This window comes from Ostrinia nubilalis, chromosome 13, assembly GCF_963855985.1.
Source record: "Ostrinia nubilalis chromosome 13, ilOstNubi1.1, whole genome shotgun sequence".
Lineage (NCBI taxonomy): Eukaryota > Metazoa > Arthropoda > Insecta > Lepidoptera > Crambidae > Ostrinia > Ostrinia nubilalis.
Genome location: NC_087100.1, coordinates 14,417,530 through 14,438,464, shown reverse-complemented (window position 1 = coordinate 14,438,464; position 20,935 = coordinate 14,417,530). Strand labels below are relative to the sequence as shown.

At 34.5% G+C, this 20,935-nt stretch overlaps 2 long non-coding RNA genes across 3 annotated transcripts in view; one reads left to right on the top strand and one right to left on the bottom strand.

Moving 5' to 3' along the window:
• LOC135077746 (uncharacterized) overlaps window positions 1-20,935 on the bottom strand; it is a 200,608-nt gene that overhangs the window by 50,879 nt on the left and 128,794 nt on the right. The gene's annotated exons all lie outside the window — the stretch shown is intronic.
• Window positions 11,025-12,370, top strand: LOC135077706 (uncharacterized). Of its 2 annotated transcripts, none has more exons than XR_010258490.1 (3): window positions 11,025-11,166; window positions 11,230-11,508; window positions 11,605-12,370. It is a non-coding gene; the product is annotated as an uncharacterized LOC135077706 (long non-coding RNA). The 2 variants fall into 2 exon arrangements; XR_010258491.1 differs by having other exon boundaries at window positions 11,032-11,166; window positions 11,412-11,508.

The following is a 20,935-nucleotide window of genomic DNA, read 5'->3' as shown; positions in this document are numbered from 1 at the left end:
CAGTGAAGTGACAAGAATTAGACCCAACACAAGGTTGGTTGTAACAACGATTTTGTGCAAGTGCTCGTACATTTTTATTATAAGCGTTGTGACACGACGCGTGACTTTGACCCATTTTTAGCTCCAAGTTAACACGCGATGTTAACCAGTAGCCATTTTTTTGCTCCGAGGTAATGCGAGATGTTACCCAGTAGCCATTCTTTTGCTCCGAGGTAATGCGAGATGTTACCCAGTAGCCATTTTTTGCTCTAGCGAGTTAATACGAGATATTAACCAGCAACCACTTTTTAATCGGTCATTTTTTGCGGGTCATTTTTTAACCAGTAGCGTTAATACGAGATATTAACCAGCAGCCACTTTATGTTCGGTTATTTTTTAACCAGTAGCCGTTTTTGCTCTTGCGAGTTAAAACGAGATATTAATCACCGAGATAGCCAGTAGGGTAATTCAAGTGCAATCTGTCATTTCAATCTATTCTATTTGTCATTTAGCTTGTTTAATCTGTGCTCAATAAAGTGCACAATATTTAAGCAGGATATGGTTGCACGCGGATTTTTAGAGAGTTAAATCTTTTGGTCAATAGAAAACGTCATAATAGTTATTATATGAACTGGGATTGGTCAATGACTTTTGAAATTAAAATCCGATGGCCTGAAAAAATCGGTTTTCCAACAAACGTCAGTTACGCGCAAGGAGGTTTAGCTATTTATCCATCGAAGTTAATAAGGGAGAAGACATAAGACTAATTTTATTATTTGCCTGCCGCGACCCGGTTTTTACGAACAATGACGATGACGAACGATGAACCAGTAACGAGGAGCACACTTAGCAATGCTTCCAGGTTGCGCCTCGGTATCAATTAAGTAACATTTTTCGTTAAGTTTACTTTATGGCCAACTAAAGGACTTTTGCCGTCTCCATGGACAAACTCGAAGTATGATAACTACAGTCATTGTCAAAATTTTGCACTGCCAATGCCGCTGGATACCATATATCGCTACTATATTCATAGATAATAGACTTTCAGTTAATCGTCAAAATTGACATTGTTTTTTAAATAACAACAAATGGTATGAATTTTTAAATGTGATATTTTTATAAAGGTAAGTCCCCAAAACAACATTTGATAGCCTATTTTCTTTCGTTGGCATCTAAGTTCCTGTTTTCTACATATATGTTACTACTACCTATTTGATAAGTAACTAAAAACTTTGTCATTTTTTCCGTGTGAACAAAAGCCCTACAATAAATCACCTATTTTTACCTAGTAGGTAGAGTCATTTCGCCTGTTCGCGTCCATCGCCCAATTCGCGTCCATTTTGCCGATCTCCTTTTAAAAATCCTCGAAAACAAGTCAACTAACACACCAATCAAATGAAAAGTCATTACCGCTAATACGTCAATGTATAAGAGGCACGCACACATAGACAAAAGTCCTGTGCGTCCAACCATTCCTGTTTAGAAAAATAGTTAGTCTCGGCTTTTCAACAAGGAAGCTCACACGCGCTGCATGTTTAGATAAAAATTAGTGTGCAGCGGCGTGTTTGATGGTAAGTTTTATATTGTTTTATGTGTATTTTAGGATAGATAGCTATTTCTACAGTTTAATGATGAAAAAAAGTAGAATGTTTATTATGAATTTGGTAATGTTTTTTTATATTTAACGAATAAAATAAGGTGGACGCGAATTACTACGTCGATTTTACAAAACTTCCACTTTGCGTCCACAATGGACGCAAACTATACCTATCCTCTATAATAATAAACCAAATTGCGTCCACTGTTTTCGTTAAATACTTGCTTATAAAAAAAATTTAAAACATACTGTTTAATATTAATGTGTATAGGTAAGGTCATTTTAAGAATACAAGTTCGCCCATCTGACCCTAAGTGAGCTACTTTTATTTTAATTGATATTTTTGTTTTTGTTTAATTTTTTCCAAAATTTGACCTAAAAACTGCCTAAATTTTTTTTCTCGCGTGTTTTTAACCGCTTTTGTTATTTGATATTAATATCGAATATGTCTTTAGTCAAATAAATTCAATTTCAGATCCAGATAATGATTGGATAGCTAGTTACGAGCCGCGAAAGTTTAACAAAGGTACAAACCACGATAAACATTTCAACTTGGAATTCGATTTAAAAAAAATTAAAGGTTATAGTGGATTGCCAATGATCTTAAAAACATCTCTAGCTTCTCTTCTTTCCAATGATATGTCACGTCATGTAGTCAATATTGAAATTCGTCAAAAATTCAAAGTTTAGGGAAGAAAATGGAACAATAATACAAAAGTAGTTGAATGGCTTCTTAACATTTCGAGATGGAGAGTTTAAAAATAATTTCAAAGATGATCGTCCAGGTCAAAAATTGTTTGAAAAATGTTTGACCAGAAATAAAGAATTTTTTACTTAAACCAATGTTGAGAAGAATTATTTTTATTTTTTAAAGTGAGTTTTAAATGATGATAATGTTGATTTTTAATAATTAAGTTTATTGTTAAATAAAGAAATTGTTCTAATACAATCTTTCTTTATTAATTCTTAAAAATATCACCCCTATATTCCTTTTCTAAGCTGCTGGACGCGAAATGGTCCACGGGTGGACGCAATTTGGATTTTGTGGACGCAAACTGGGTATAACGCCTAATTCTGAAGTTTATCTATTTAAAAAGAAAACGCAAGATGTATCTAATACAACTGAAAGTTAATCTTAAAATAGAATATATAATGAATACATTACACAAATTTGTCATAGAAATGAGTGCTGGGGCATTTTTATTATCGCCGTCAAACTTGCCAACTGCACTAAATGGACGCGAACAGGCGAAATGACCCTATACCCTACATATTTATGCTAGACGTGTTGCAAAGACAATAATAATTATTATTAGCATAGCATGCCATAGGTACTACTCGTACCCCTTTTGTACCCTTTGCACCACCGGCCTGCACCACTGGTGGTGCAAAGGGTATTTTTAAATCCCTCTTGCACCACCAACAAATAGTGCTGTGCTACCATCGACTGTAAAACTAGTAGTAGACTGTATGTTATAATAAATTAATCAAAACCTACCTAAAAGTTTTAATTTATTTATTAGTGCAATAAACGCATTGAAACTTCGAGGGGATTGGCGGGAAATTGAAGCGTCAAGTTCAGCAGTTTTGTTTTTTTATATTTGTGTTTAGCCTAATAACATGATGTGTGATGCGCGGCTGTATGCATGGAACAGCGTTTAGGAGTTGTTTACTTTCATCATCACCTCATCAACATGAAATGATGACTACAAGATACAAATACTTGAATGACTTAAGATTAAATTAATATGAAAAACTTAACATGTGGCTATAAACATTTCACTTCAGACTCACGATACCCCGGGCCTACATACAACGAATAATTAGTACCAGGGCAACATAACCATAAAGGAGCTATTTTATGATACATGTTTATATCTCGGGTCTACCAAGAAGAATTTGATATAGCTCCTTTATGATTATGTTGCCCTGAGACTTTAATACATCATTTTTAGTAACTCTTTTGAAAATATTTAATAGCCTTTGTTACTCAGAAAATTATTTGGATTTTAATAGTGAAATATATGTTATCAAATCTGTCCAGTAGTTTCGGAATCTATTCAGTACAAACAAACAATCAAATATTTCCTCTTTATAATATTAATATTATACAGGGTGACTGGAACTGAACCCGCCATAGCTAATACACGTATAGAGGAGGTCATTTGCTAATTATTGAACCTTACTTTCTATGACTAAAGTTTTATAGTTTAGGAGATATGTCAATTTTTATACTTTATTCAGAGTTTTCCGAAATTTGACCTAAAAACTGCTTAATTTTTTTTTCTCGCATGATTTTAACCGATTTTTTTATTTGATACTAATATCGAATAAACCTTTAGTCAAATAAAATAAATTTCAGATCTAGATAATGATTCAATAACTAGTTACGAGCCGCCAAAGTTCAACAAAAATACAAACCACGATAAACAATTCAAGTTCGAATTCGATTTAAAAAAAAGTAATGGTGATAATGGATTGCCAATGATCTTAAAAATATTTCTACCTTCTCTTCTTTCCAATAATATATCACACGTAGTAATTAGATATTGAAATTTATTAAAAATTCAAAGTTTATGGAAGAAAATGGAGAATAATACGAAAATTATCCATACAAAGTTTCTTCAAACATCTCATATTTTCTGCTATACTCCTTTTCTTAACTATTTTTGTGTTTTTTGAAAAATGAATTTAAAAATAATAATCACATTATGAAGAAAAGAGTTTAAAGAAATTCTAAATCAACTTTGTATGGATAATTTTTGTATTATTACTCCATTTTCTTCCATAAACTTTGAATTTTTGACAAATTTTAATATCTAATTACAACGTGTGATATATCGTTGGGAAGAAGAGGAGCTAGAGATATTTTTAAGATTATTGGTAATCCATTATCTCCATTAATTTTTGTTTCAATCGAATTCGAAGTAGAATTTTCTATCGTGGTTTGTACTTTTGTTAGACTTTGGCGGCTCGTAACTAGCTATTCAATCATTATCTGGATCAGAAATTTATTTTATTTGAATAAAGACACATTCGATATTAATATCAAATAAAAAAAACTGTTGAAATCAAGCGAGAAAAAAAATTGAAGCAGTTTTTAGGTCAAATTTCGGAAAAATCTGAAAAAAGTATAAAAATTGACATATCTCCTAAACTATAAAACTTTAGCCATAGAAAGTAAGGTTCAATAATTAGCAAATGACCTCCTCTATACGCGTATTAGCTATGGCGGGTTCAGTTCCAGTCACCCTGTATAAATTATAATTATAGATAATCGTTTTACAGTTAATGGTAGCGCGGCACTATTGGTGGTGTAAAGGGGATTAAAAAATACCCTTTGCACCACCAGTAGTGCAGGCCGGTGGTGCAAAGGGTACAAAAGGACTCGTACCTATGTACACGTGTGGAATGGCTCACATACTACCCGTTCGCGCTAAGTTTGCCGCCCTTCTGACCGACCGCACCAACAAACCACACTACCAGTAGTGTCGTGGGGAATATTTTTTCCCTTCTACACTACCAAGCCAGTAGTGTCCTGGGTAATGGGTTATTTATAAGGACCATACATCTTCATTCCCATCGACACTACTCCATAACTAAACGCGCGTCCCCTCCCCCAACCGCGATTCAAGGCAATCGGTTAGTGATTAAACGCAATTAATGTGTCTTATTTTATGCAAATACACAATTCTTATCAATATTAATAAATAAAAAACATTCTAAATATAGTTTGTTATAGTTATAGACGTTTCCCTTCGAGTGACGTCATATCGCCAGCGGCAAACTTAAAGCGAATGGATAGTAATTAAGCTGTAAATACCTATACCCTTGAGCCATGTGCGTGTGGACTGAGTTACTTAGGGCTGTTATGGATATTATGTAGTTTCGGTTATGGATACGGTTACGGATATAGGAATAATATTATACCGGTTTCGGTTACGGATATTTTTTTCGGTTCATTCATGGCCGCACACTTTACATCGAATAAATAATATAAATTTATACTAGATGGCATTATAAAGGTAAATCAGACTGTTTTGCCTTTACATATAATGCTATACAAAAACAATTAAAACTGCCTACATCCGAAACTTTTAAATCGGTTACGGTTTCGGATAACCGAAAGTTTCGGTTACGGATATCCCTGGACAGAGTGATCTTTTCAAAAAACTCATCCAACACAACCAAATTTTGAGAGGATTTAGGATATAACTGTGAAAACTTCATAGTAAGGTATTCAATTTGTGAAACCTAAACATCGAAAGCTATAACTAATTTAATAAATCTACTGTCTGGGCAGCGCAGTTCTTTCACAATTATTCAAGTTTTATTTATTCATTCATTCATTTAATTTAAAGCAAGAAGTTATGAAGAAACAAATTTTATGGCTTAACTGCTCTAACTTGCTCAAAACTAAACAAATGTACATTATAGAGCTGCTTCAATAAAACAAGGAGGTATGAATTTTTTAATATTTTTATTTTTTTTTTGGCAGCCTTTACTAGGCAGATTCAGTGGAGAACCTTCTGTTCTCTATTAAACAAAATCTTTTAATTAATATTATACACACTGATTGCTTCCCTTCTTGCCAGTCTGGTGAATGCATGCGCATTAAGTAAATCAAATAAATTGTTAAAATGCTCCAGAAAAGTGGCTGTTGCAACAGATCCTGCAGGCAGCTCATCTTAAACAATATTACAAGTTTTAGTTAAGTAATCAGATATTTTGACAGCATTTCTTAAAATAAAGAAAAGGGAGAAGAAACTAAAAAGATAATAATTTGATAGATAATTTATCCAAACAATATATTGGGCACTAGCGGCCGCCCGCGACTTTGTATGCGTGGATCCTGTTTTACCCCTATAGCCTATAATGTTATTCTGTGTTATAAAAAATAATACTGTATGGTTTCATTAAAATCCGTTCAGTAGTTTTTGCGTGAAAGAGTAACAAACTCAAACATCCATACGGACATCCAGACATCCAAACTTTCGCATTTATAATATTAGTAGGATGTTATTATGACGTTTATACAATAATACTATAAAGTTTCAACAAAATCCCTTCAGTAGTTTTTGCGTGAAAGAGTAACATTCATAATACTCTTTTAATTTAATTTTAATTTGTACACCGCAAAGGTAAGACATGTTGATACCATTTTAAATGCTGACTTAACACCTTATGTAGGTACCTACACATGTTTGAACAAATAAATGTATCTTTATCTTTATACTCGCATAAACATACATTCACACACACTTTCGCATTTAAATAATATTATGTAAGATATTAAACCTTGGATTCCAGAGAAATTATTGTATTTCCCCGCAAAGAGGTTTCCTGTTTCAATGTTTCAATATATGACAAAGCTCCTGAAATTGGCCTTTGTTAAGCCTGTAACGTTGCCTGAACAGAAGCTCTGGCATGTCTTCAAAATTTTCTTCATATATTCTGGCTAATTCTCGCATTTTCCGCCTTCTCCGCAATTCTTCCCTGTGGGCAGCCCACAAGAAATGTAAAGTATTCATTTCGTTAGATTTTGTATCAAATAGTAGGATAGGGCTATTTGAAAAATAGCATCTGACAGTTTTGGTGGTAAAAAAAATATGATAGAAATAAAACCTTGACATTGGCAGCGGGGCGCCACCGTCAATACCGGATCGCTGGTTCCGATTTTTTGCCATGTTGGAAACTATATAGTTGAACGACGGTAGCGCCCCCTTATCAATGAGTTTGGTGGGACAGTTCAGTTTAGGCATAGAGTTTAGGTCATCTTTAAGATGTTTTTATATGTCATTGGATTGGAGGGAGGAATGATTGATGAAAGTTTACATTAGAGCTATAAAATAATAATTTAGTTATGTAAAGACAGCCTAATATAAGTCCCTCTGTTAAAATTACATAATATATTTACTTTAATGAAGACATTTATAATATACTAATATTATAAAGCTGAAGAGTTTGTTTGTTTGTTTGGTTGAACGCGCTAATCTCAGGAACTACTGGACCGATTTGAAAAATTATTTTTGTGTTGGATAGCCCGTTAGTTCCTGAAGGCTTTAGGCTATTTATCATCACGCTAAGACCAATAGGAGCGGAGCACCAATCAAGAATATTTAAAATCAATGAATTTTTACCTTTTGAGAGCTGATGCTGCGTAAACGGTTAAAGTTTCGCAAAAATCATGTATGACAGGATTGTTCCCCTTTAAAAGCTCTTTAAAAAAGTCCGCGGTAGCATTAGTCTATCTTTTAAGGTTGGCTCATAGTAACCATTTTTATGCAAAAAAAATCTGTTTTAAAATAATGCATTATTTGCGAAGGTGTTTTTATAAACATGATATTAATTCTTATCCAAATAAATAAATTATTCACCACAAGTATTTAATTTTAAACATTCTTGCCCTTTACACCATTCGATTTCAATAAATATCTTAGGAGATATCCCAGTTTTAAAATCACATCGCAGCAAAATAATGATCAAGTAGGTACTACGCGCGCTACTGATGGATCAATGCACAGCCTAAACCGCTGATCGTAAATACCTGAAACTTGGACGGTGTGTTCTTTGTATGACGTAAGCATCTGATAAGAAAGGATTTTCCAAAATTCTACCCCTAAGGAGGTAAAAAGGAGGGGCAAAGTTTGTATGAAATAACGAGATTCCTTCGTTCAATCTACTTAAAATTTTGCATAAGCATTCTATAACAGAATTAATGGAAGACGTGTTTCGTATTTTAGTGAAATGCACCCCCTAACTATGTTAAAAAGGGGTAGAAAGTTATTTTAGTGGTGATTTGCTTCAAAGTTGATATTAATTACTCATTAGTGCATTTTTTTACAATCATGACGTCATGTTAACGACTACCATACTCTAGGGGCCTCCACTTAACCTCGGAGTGGGTGCCCGCTGCGTGCGCTCGCCCAACAATGCATAGTAATGCATGAAAGTCATGCCGCGGGCACCTGCTTGCGCTGTATACATAAACTCATTTTCGCGCGAGAGTTTTGGCGGAGGCCCTTGAGGTAGTGGGAGTAGTCTTGAGGAAAAGCTCCTTCTCCCACGGCCAGTGGCATGCTGGAAGCTTGGTGATTCTAGCACCCGTAGGAAAATATAAAAAAAAAGTTTACCAATAATACTGCGGTAGGTGTAGTTTTCGATTTCGTTGTAAAAAAATAATACCACCGAGTAACTTTCACCGGATCAAAGGCCGAGCTGCATATTCATAAAATATAAGAAAAAAATATTTTCATGTTTATTTAACCTGATTTTTTTATTTTAAAAGTATTTAAACATTTAGATAATAACGTTAAAACATTTAAAAATAATCGTATGAGAACGTTTTCGACTTCTCCACGGACGAAGTCGCGGGCAAAAGCTATTTGTAAAATAATTAGACTAAATTATTAAAAGTGCCTACCCAAAGTCATTATTCCACGCGGACGAAGTCGCGGGCACAGCTAGTTTAAGGCCGGGTAGCAGTGAAAATGGCGAAAATGAGGTTTTCATTTTTCATTTTTGAGGTACTAAACAGTAAAATTAAAGGCTAAGATTTTATTTGGGCATAGTTGAGGATATTTTCTAGGGCTATTAACGGATGGAAACACGATTTGATGAAGTTGACTCGATAGAATAAATTCCCAAAGTTACCTCTATTCGTTTTCTATTTATGGTTTTATTTTTTAAATAAGCGATTTGAGATTCTGAATCTTTTACTAAACTAAAGTTCAGAAATAACTTGAGGGCTTTTAACGGATGAAATTTTTATATTGGCTCTTATTTAGTTACTATGTTAAAAAATGTGGAAAAAATCGCCCATGACGGCTTGGACAATCTCAATCAGTCGCGCGGTGGCGCTTACGGAGGACGGACGCGTGTCAGTTTTTTGGTCGTGACAGTTCGCGATTTGTCAATATTTTTGACAATGATGACTTTGATGAGTCACAGTATAATAACATCAGTGTTACTGGAGAAAGCTAAAATTTTTGATAATTAAGAATTATGAATTTTGTCTACCTATTGAAATTTAAATCGTTGGCATCCTTTTAAACTAAGACCCTACTCATACATAGTACATTCCTCAAATATGAGACAAAACCAATGAGTTAAAATTACATTTTTATAGTACCTACATATAATCGTCTTACACTCTTTAGAAGAGCACAATGACACAAATAAATAATAAAAATTAGGTCAAATATAGGGGCAGCTGCACGTCACTGAAAGACGATTCTGTACTCGGCATCTGGGCTGGAGAACATGAATCCTTGCTTACAGATGCAGATGTAAATAGAGTTATAACTGGACAAATTTTACATGAAATGTTTAACAGAAATCAGTTAAAAGACACATACATGGAATACCAATAAGGTTGCGGAGGGAAAGCTACCTATTATAAACTAGCGGCAGCCCGCGACTTCGTTTTACCCCCGTTAGATATGATGTTTTACTTCGTTGTTGATAGATGGTGTTTCACGGCTTCCCCCGAATGAATATTTACGAACGTCATACCGTAGTTTGTCCAGTGCTGTAGATTTTAACCAATGACGATAGATGGCGCTTTTTAGACACGTCTTATTTATTTATTGAAATTTATTTGCCACATATCGTCATAATGTTAATCTGGGTTATAAACAATAATACTGTAAAGTTTCAACAAAATCCGTTCAGTAGTTTTTGCGTGAAAGAGTAACAAACATCCAGACATCATGACATCTAGACACCCAAACTCTCGCCTTTATAATATTAGTAGGATATTTCACAATCCAAACTAATATTTACTATTTAGCATTTACTTACAGTAAATATTAGTTTGGATTGTGAAATATTTAAAATAAAAAAAAGAATAAAACAAAATAGGGTTTCAAATTACCTATCTATATCTAATATTATAAAGAGGTAAAGTTTGTGTGTTTGTATATTTGTTAAATTGTAAGGGGTAATCTCGGGATCTACTGAACCGATTTAAAAAAAATCTTTCACCAATAGAAAGCCACATTATATCTGAGTGTAATAGGTTATATAAAAACCGAAAAATTCCACGCGGGCGAAGCAGCGAGCGGAAACCTAGTTTATTTATAATTATGTAAGAGCATAATTATTAAAGTCGAAGTCAAACATTATTTATTTGTGTGGACCTATATTAACGAGAGATTACAAGGCGTCAAATATTTCAAGAAAAAAATTAAAAACTATATTATAATGCTAAATTTTGCTCTCATGGAGCCTTTACCTACTCTGACAAATTAAGATTTACACCCGTATTCACAAACGATACTTACCTATGCAAAGCAGCAACGCTATGCGAAATGAGACATTTCTCAATGCGTTCCATATGACAAGCCTTTCAATTCATAAACAATACTTAAACGACCCTTGACTATGCAAAATCAGAGTGTTGAATAGTTAATAGTAATTTGTTGAATAGTAGAGTTCTGTGATTGGTTCGCTTATGTTACGCACTTCACTCCGCTAACTGACATGACATTCCTGTCATTCAAACGGTGCAACGGTTTATAAGTGTCTTTATTTTGTGGATTTGTGAATTAAATAATATAAATAAATATGGATAAAACTACAACTATCAGGTTAGTATGAATATTTCGATTAATAATAATAGTGAAAATCATGTTTCAATCATTATTTTTCAGATAAAAAAGCTGCCGTTTTCTTCTTCCGAAAGAGAGCTGCTGATTGTAGCTTAATAAGAGAAAGGCCTATTATTGAAGACAAGCATATTATTATCCTCTCTAAAATATCGAGTTGACGAAGCAGACCTGGGAAACTCTAACAGTGGCTTACAATTCTCAACCATATTTTATGTTTCACAAAGGCTCACACATCAACTGAAAAGCTGCTGGAATAATTTAAAGACCCAAAGAATGAAAGAACTTTCTCAGGAATCAATCAAACGTTCTCAACACCCACTAGTAAGTAATGTTTTTAAAATATATAGTACGTAGATTTATGAGGAATAACTAAGCAGAATATACTCAAAGGAATAAAATTCATAATTTGCTTTTTAGGTAGGTATCAAGAAATTAAGATTAGTAGTAGCAAGAATGAAGATTAAGACAGAAACAAGAATCAAACGCACCACATTGAATAATATACAACAAGACCAGGCTTTGCACGAGTTGGGGCTACAAAGAGAAAAAATATTGATAGAAAGAGAAAACAATCTGTTAGAACATGAAAAAAAGCTTTATGATTTACAAATACATAAAATTAAATTAGACATTGAAGATTGATGAAATAAAACTTTATTAAAAATTTTATGTTTTATTTGCCACTAGCAACTGATACATTATGTAGGTGGCACTGGAAGGCCTCCTCGCAGTTAATTTCCTCAGGTCTTCTTTTATCAGTGGTAAAAGTATGAAAAGTACCCCATCATTGGAAAACCTAAACTAAATTCGTCTGAATTGTAATAATCAAAGGGATTTTGGGAATCCCGTATCACTTTTCTGGTACTTATTCTACTTTGCTCATTGATATAATTATCAAATTCTTCTTCACTACTGTAATCCATTGTAAGATAATATTAATCAAATACAACCATAAATAAAGCAAACAAACCTCAAAAACGAGAATAACCTAAAAATTTTGACGTAAATAGACACTATGCGTTGCGTAATACAGCTCCCTGGCTACCTTAGCTTTGCGTTCATTCTAAGGGACGCATAGTGCTTGTCACCACTGAAGTATCGTCTATGAATAGGTTTTTGGGACCCTGTGCATCCACGCGCACTATGAGGCCTCAAAGTAATGTTTGTGAATACGGGTGTTAGAGAAGAAACTAATAATAAAACCATTTAACTGTCCTGCAATGAAAAGCTTGATCGGGTACAACACCTCAAGTTATTTCAGAACTTGATTTCATTAAAAGACTCCGAATATCAAATCACTTAGGTATCTAAAGTCAAACGATTCTGAAATGTCAAGTGGCATAAAGTTGGGACTAATGAATAACCCATTAAGATAGTAGCGCCCTCCTGTCAATGACATACCTGGAACGATAGAGTATTGGACAACTAATGAAAATGCTTTGTCCTAAATGACTGACGGATATCGTAGAGACCTGAAAGTTGGAAGGTGTGTTCTTTGTATAACGTAGGCATCTCATAAGAAAAGATTTTCCGAAATGGGGTCATGAAATGAAGGGGGTGAAAAAAGGGGGCAAAGTTTGTATGGGACAAAGTGATTCCTTGGTTCAATCTACTTGAAATTTAGCTTAACAATTCCTTAATATAATTCATGAAAGACGTGTGGAACGGGTAGAAAGTAATTTTGGCAGTCATTTTCTTCGAAGTTGATATCAATACTACTTAGTGCCTTTGATTTAATTACTTTTTATTTTTACAAGTGTTTGAAAACTCCATGTCAGATTGTGTTCAATGTCAAGTGAAATCTCAAATTGAAATGTCTCACACCCGTATTCACAAACGATACTTACCTATGCAAAGCAGCAACGCTATGCGAAATGAGACATTTCTCAATGCGTTCCATATGACAAGCCTTTCAATTCATAAACAATACTTAAACGACCCTTGACTATGCAAAATCAGAGTGTTGAATAGAGTTCTGTGATTGGTTCGCTTATGTTACGCACTTCACTCCGCTAACTGACATGACATTCCTGTCATTCAAAAGGTGCAACGGTTTTTATGTGTCGTTATTTTGTGGATTTGTGAATTAAATAAATATGGATAAAACTACAACTATCAGGTTAGTATGAATACTTCGATTAATAATAATAGTGAAAATCATGTTTCAATCATTATTTTTCAGATAAAAAAGCTGCCGTTTTCTTCTTCCGAAAGAGAGCTGCTGATTGTAGCTTAATAAGAGAAAGGCCTTTTATTGAAGACAAGCATAATTATTATTATCCTCTCTAAAATATCGAGTTGACGAAGCAGGCCTGGGAAAGTAAGTGGCTTACAATTCTGAACCATATTTTATGTTTCACAAAGGCTCACACATCAACTGAAAAGCTGCTGGAATAATTTAAAGACCCAAAGAAAGAAAGAACTTTCTCAGAAATCAATGAAACGTTCTCAACACCCACTAGTAAGTAATGTTTTTAAAATATAAAGTAGGTAGGTAGATTTATGAGGAATATCTAAGCAGAGTATACTCAAAGGAATTAAATTCATAATTTGCTTTTCAGGTATCAAGAATTGAGATTAGTAGTAGCAAGAATGAAGATACAAGAATCAGACGCACCACATTGAATAATATACAACAAGACCAGGCTTTGCACGAGTTGGGGCTACAAAGAGAAAAAATATTGATAGAAAGAGAAAATAATTTGTTAGAACATGAAAAAAAGATTTATGATTTACAAATACATAAAATTAAATTAGACATTGAAGATTGATGAAAATAAAACTTCATTAAAAATTTTATGTTTTATTTGCCACTAGCAACTGATACATTATGTAGGTGGCACTGGAAGGCCTCCTCGCAGTTAATTTCCTCAGGTCTTCTTTTATCAGTGGTAAAAGTATGAAAAGTACCCCATCATTGGAAAACCTAAACTAAATTCGTCTGAATTGTAATAATCAAAGGGATTTTGGGAATCCCGTATCACTTTTCTGGTACTTATTATTCTACTTTGCTCATTGATATAATTATCAAATTCTTCTTCACTACTGTAATCCATTGTAAGATAATATTAATCGAATACAACCATAAATAAAGCAAACAAACCTCAAAAACGAGAATAACCTAAAAATTTTGACATAAATAGACACTATGCGTTGCGTAATACAGCTCCCTGGCTACCTTAGCTTTGCGTTCATTCTAAGGGACGCATAGTGCTTGTCACCACTGAAGTATCGTCTATGAATAGGTTTTTGGGACCCTGTGCATTCACGCGCACTATGAGGCCTCAAAGTAATGTTTGTGAATACGGGTGTCAATCTCAATGAGGAGACTCTGTATTTATTCCTAGAATTCCCCTAACACCGTCAAATTACCCTTTCGAATTCAAGACAGTGCAGTTTCCCATCAGTCTGCTTCGTAATGACTATAAACAAAGCTCAAAGTCAAACTCTAGGGACCTCTGCTTAAACTCCCATGAGTGCACAGAGGTAAGCAGGTAACCGCGTGTGATGCTCATAATAATTTTCGATACAGAACCCCGTACATACGTCATACATATTATAGAAAGAATACACCCAGACCAATACAAACAAATATGTTTCTGCAATTTTAGTATGATATTTTTATTTATTAATAAACAAAGAGACTAGACAAAATGAATGCGTGTACTGATTAATGTTATTAACCACATGCAAAGCTTCGTGAATTGCAACAACTATAATTTATTATCCAAGCTCTAAATAATCGCTACTAAGAGTAACTTATCATAAAATGTTTTTCCAGTCGCTCAAGCTTCCAAGGGCCTACCGATAGGTCGGGTGACGTAATCTTGAAATTCTTTAAGCCGGCGCAGAACTTCCAGAAGGTCATTCGACGCCACGGCCACTTTGAACCGTGTTTACTTCTGCAGTTATATTTCATATTTATTCGATTCTAGAATATATTCCCAAAAAGTCTGTAAGGTGTTTTAATTTGTATCACTTGGATATGATTTGTATTAGAAAGTGTTGTGAGTGTGACGCTTGAAGGGAAGGAAGTCGACCTAACCTAACCAACTGCGTATTTCTATACTATGTAGCTGGAAATTGTGGCGGGAGCTCTTTGGCGCGCTGTCTTCGGCGAAGAATTGCGCGCGCAGATTTTGACAGCGCGAAATACCTACTTTAGCAGAAATACCAAGCCTTAATAAATAACACTGTTATTAAATCTGGATTTATCTGTAATTTACTATAAAGTGAATTTTAAAAACAAACTAATACAAAAACCATAAAGAAAATCGTATCATTTTCGGTCTTATTTAAAACATTACACTAATTGTCAAAAATGACAAATAAAAAAAACTATACGAATTCGAGCTAATTATTTTCATTGTAAATGGTTAAATCTTTAAATGGTTTTCAGATTATGCACCAAATCAAATGAACACAGTAAATAATGACAATAATTTAATCTAGGTGGAGAGATGTGGGTGTGCGAGGGAAGGGGTCAATCTTAATGTTAGATTTTATCAAATAATACTCAATAAGTTTATTGCTTCCATAATAGTAATATAGGTGTTACAATGTGATAATACAGTTAAAAACTGTTGTAAAGCCTTTGAAAATGACGAAAAGAGATATTAACCCAGACCAACATTTATCGTGCCTTTCTAAGCATGGGTTATAATACTTATACTAGCTTTCCGCCCGCGGCTTCGCCCGCGTCCCTGTTTCAAAAACCGGGATAAAAACTATCTATGTCCTTTCCCGGGAGTTAAACTATCTCTATGCCAAATTTCATCAAAATCGGTTGAAAGCAAGACAGACAGATTCCTTTTGCATTTATAATATTGGTATGGGTAGTATAAATTTATAGCAGTAAAACTAAGACACAAATCATTTTAGGCACTCTTACATAATTACGACAGCTTCTAGCTGCAACTGATTTCTACATACACACATACACGGTACTGCTCGAGCAGTTGTGACTACTTCGGCACGGTGAAATTTCAGTTGCCAGGTATATTTTATACTGACTGCTCGAGCAAATATTACAAAGTAGCAGTGGTTCCTCTTCCTCAAAATCAATGTTGCTACTGATTTGAATGAAAATGAAATTGTGACCTGTTGAGCAGTTTCACTACCAACTACTCCAGCAGTTACCTATCAATGGTAGATTCAAGCTGTTGACTGGCTGCAAAAGCGGTCCGTGCCTTTATGTTGACCACTGGCTAATTGCTCGAACTGTCCGTGTATGGCGGGCCCAAACAGACTAATTTTTGCGCATGATAATTTATTATATGAAAGTTCTGTAGCTCTACCATAAGTTTAACCTTACCAAGTGCGTACAAAATGTATGGCAGATTGCACAGCGCCCCTAGCGGTGAACGGCAGAAGTTTGTGTAAGTTACAGTTAGTAGCAGCTAGTGGTAAAGTTTTTTTGCAGTTTTACAAAACACTCCATCCACTATGTCATCCACTCCATCCAGTAGGTACCTATCCATATTTCTGCTTACAAATCCAGACATAAGTGTAATAAGTTATATTATGGTAAATTTATGTTCAAATTTAAGCAAAAAGCATTCTGTGTTTATAAAATATGTTTATTTGCACCTAGTTTATCAATCACCATGTTATTTCCATGCTTTCTATCCAGTCGACTGCTCTAACGACAAGGGTGGGCAGTCGTTGAGATGACAGCGCGAAAATCGTCGGCATCCACTAATTATGACCCTTATGTACCACTATTGACAAAGTTCTCCGTCTTCGTACGCGATATTGGAAATTTGGCATCTACCATCGGCTGATCTGACATTAGGCGTAGTCTGGCTTTGATATTCAATTTTCAACTGTATTACCTTGACAATCAGTTCAAAATTGATTACTAGAAAATTATTTGACAGGCGATTTCTACTCTCGACAAATGCATTTGAATTAGCCCACAGGTATTGTAATATTATTCACTTTTACGAGTTAAGTAACTTTTTTTTTTCGGCCATTTTTAAAAAAGCCGCAAAAACATAACATAATGAGCTCATACAGAAAAATGTTGCGTTTGTACGAAACTACCCACATCAAGAGCTTGCCTTCTTGGCCTTACACCTTATGAAGCATCAACCGTCTTGGAGCCTGATGGCGCCGCGGACGCACTCGCCCCAGTCGAGCCTCCGCCTGCCCTTATAACGACCGATGACCCTGTGGCCGTACACATTGTTCAATGCTACAAAGGGTAACTGAATAATTTTTGTTGTTTGGTATTTTACACCAATCGATATTGGTCTAAATAGAAAAGGATTCTTTTTCAATATGAAACAAGGTTCTGAATAAGTCTTGTGATTGCGCAAAAGCTAGTAAGAAAGAAATAAGTATCAGATCAAAATTCAAAGTGCATTTATGTAGATTCATTACTTGCTATTATAAGGTCAGAATTAAAGTTCCTAAATTAACCTTCGGCCGGTTTGTTGACCGAACCGAGTCGAAGTGGAAATAAATGTCTACTTTATGAAGTATGACAATGTCGTTTTTTCTATGCAACGACTCGTATTAACTGACATCGTGATTGTGAGTACTTATCAGTCTCACATTTTCTTGTTGGAAACCCACAAAGATCTTTCTACATTTCCGGTCGGTCGACCAATTACATCGACGATCGACAACTATAACTCATTATAATCCTCTAAAACGGGAAAAGAGGTATTTATTTGATATGACAACTAATCCAGGCTGCTGCACTGAATATATAATTTAAGCTTTAGCCGTTCGCATAACTGTGTGAATCGAGGCTTTATACAGAGGCCGTACCGACAAGCTACGCCCTGCTGTATGGTATTATGGGCTAAGTAAGACCTATCACCCGCCCGCGGCGCAACCACGCCGCCTTCCACAAGCGCAGGCGCCTTTATTTACGCCGCAGCGCCGCGCCGCCGCCGCCGCATGCCCAGCGCTGCCAGCGCAACGCGGGAAGCGCCATTAAAGACCGACCAGAACACCAAGGTAACCCGCGTCCCTAGAACACGCGAGATCTATGTACAGGTATGTGCTGGCCGCTTAAAATATTTTTATGTTAAATGCAATGTACCTAATATCCGGTTACAGAATTTATTGTACCGAGATACCTATTCGATTCCCGATTCGAACCCAGATGTTTTTTTTCATAATCATCATAACCATGCGAGTAAACATATTTAATTATACATAACAAATAATTATACACGTCGGCGCAGAGACGTTGATATTAAGAATATTCTTAATCGCATCCGTCGACACGAGTACATTCTGAGATTACCCACCTGTTAAAAAAAAAAAAAAAAAATGTTCCTGGATGGTTGACTTAGATAGCGTTTATATAAGATGCTAAACAAAGTTTATGTGGTTTAATCACTTCAAAAGGGATGATATTTTAACCACAATTAAACTTTTAACAAAAGATTTATTTATGGTTTAAAGAAACTTATTAATATATTTTTATTACATAAACACGATAGCCACTGAAAAGCAAATAGAATTATGGTCTTATTTTAACGCATGTTTGTTTTGTATATGAACAAACAGGCAACATTTTTGTTTGTCTCTTTGCGGCCTTTCTTTAGCCCTTAATATTTTTACAAAGTTTTTTATTTTATTTTTTAATTCATGACGTCTCACCAGCTTGTATCTATAAATAATAGATAAAATCTAAGAGCTTCCTTAAACTGTATCGGTATCGGTACATAAGATGACGTTATTTTTTCTTGTATTGGAAAAACATTATTATGTAGGTTTGTACCTACTAATCAATGTTTGATTAATGCTAATAATACTATTGATAGTCTTACAAAGTAAGGCTTCATCGTCACCATTATTATCTAATTACTAAAAAAAAAAAAAAAAAAAGGTCAATTTTAACTCCATGTTCTGTTTTAGAATTGGTTCGTATAAATTATTTATGTATAACGTTAGAATTCTCATAAGAAGAGATGCGACATCATGAAATACATTGAATCATTTCTTATCTTGCTAAATCTTTTAGACAAGGAAAGTATCTTATTATGCGTTAAAGCGATAATAACTATGCCTTTATAAATATAACACAATAATAATTACACTGTAATCAATGTAATAGAAAATTATTGATGCATTAAAAAAGAATTCGGGCCGCTTGTAATAACAACCGGACTAGTGGACTTTGGTCAGTCGAAGAACGAACCGACCACAAAAAATAAACTATGTATTATGTAGGTACCTACCAGTACTACCACTACTTGTAACCTTTAGTTAAGGACATTTTTTAATAATACCAAAAAATAATGCGATTTTATTTTACGAATCGATGACGCTGCCACAAACTCATAATAATGAACGAGTCTTTCTTCCCTTTCTATGAAGTATAAATTGAGAATTTATTAGTATTTTTTTATTTCTTCTTTGCATGATTATAAAAATTCAATCATCACAATACTGAAGCTGACTGAATCAAGGTGTCTGAATAAAGACACGGAGTAGGAGCTTGGTTTAATATTGTCTCAGAAAATGTTAGACGCTTTGGTTTTAGTACATGACATAAACCTATCTTTTGTTTCTTGAACTTTGTTTGATATTTAGTCATAATTCATATTTTATCGTCTGGCGTAGAGATTTCTACACGATTAACATGAATTAATTCCAATTAATTCGCCTTAGAATGGCGACCTTTTTTTTTAGACGTCAATACGATTTTCACTAAAAAAAAAAAAAAAAAAATTGAATGCTGGGGCAACAGGTACATCAGTAGTACCATATTGCCCATTTAAGCTTACCTTTCCTTGGCAGTGAGTTTTGTATTTGGCAGTCGTGGATCAAACAAAACGTACCAGACTCCGGTATACACTCCGCAAATAATAAATAAATATCCTTCCTTGGACATTACACTACGCTTCTAGTCCCAAACTAAGCAAAGCTATGGGTCCTAGACAACGGATATAAACGTACTTAAATACCGTTTTTATATACATAAGTACATATTATACATAGTAACACCTAGACCCATCACAGAAATTAAATTGTATCAATTCAATTTCTGCCCGGCCGGGGATCGAACCCGGGACCTCTCGGCATAGTAGTCCGTTTCGAAACCACTACACCAAATGACTGACAAATAAATATTTTTACAATGCTCAATTACATCATTGTACCTAGTTTACTCGATTTTCTTAGCATTATCTAAAGTCGGGTGCATCCTATAATAACATTAAATAACCACCGCTTATCAATATCGTTAGTGAAATTATAATTTATTGAAATATATAATTATTTAAATAAATATTATAATTTATGGGTCAGGTTTCAAGAATCAAAAGATTGCTATTAAAAGGTGCTATTAAATAGAAACCAAACTTTTTCCTCGCAACAGTGTTACTTGGAATCCAAATTAATACTGTTTTGGAATACTGGTCAAACTGTATCCAAATAAAGTAATAAGTTTTAATTAACCACATTATGTTTTACAACAATCAGAGTGTTAGCCTTGCAGTCACTGTGATCGATTCGGTGTTAACCACTACCGTCGTCAAGCTCAGTTCTGAGATGAAACTGGATAAATATAGGAAAGGAGTGTCGACACGAGGGTGTTCGGCCCACACAGCACGCGACACGCGGCATTATTGCCTGCGATTTGCGCCGCTGTCAACGTTGACACAATTAGCCAGTGTGCTGGATAGACAGGATGCTCTGTCAACTGTCTTGGCAACTTTTTACAATCAGTAGTCGTACTTAACAGTTAATAGAAGTACAAATAAATGTATCTAATAATACTCTA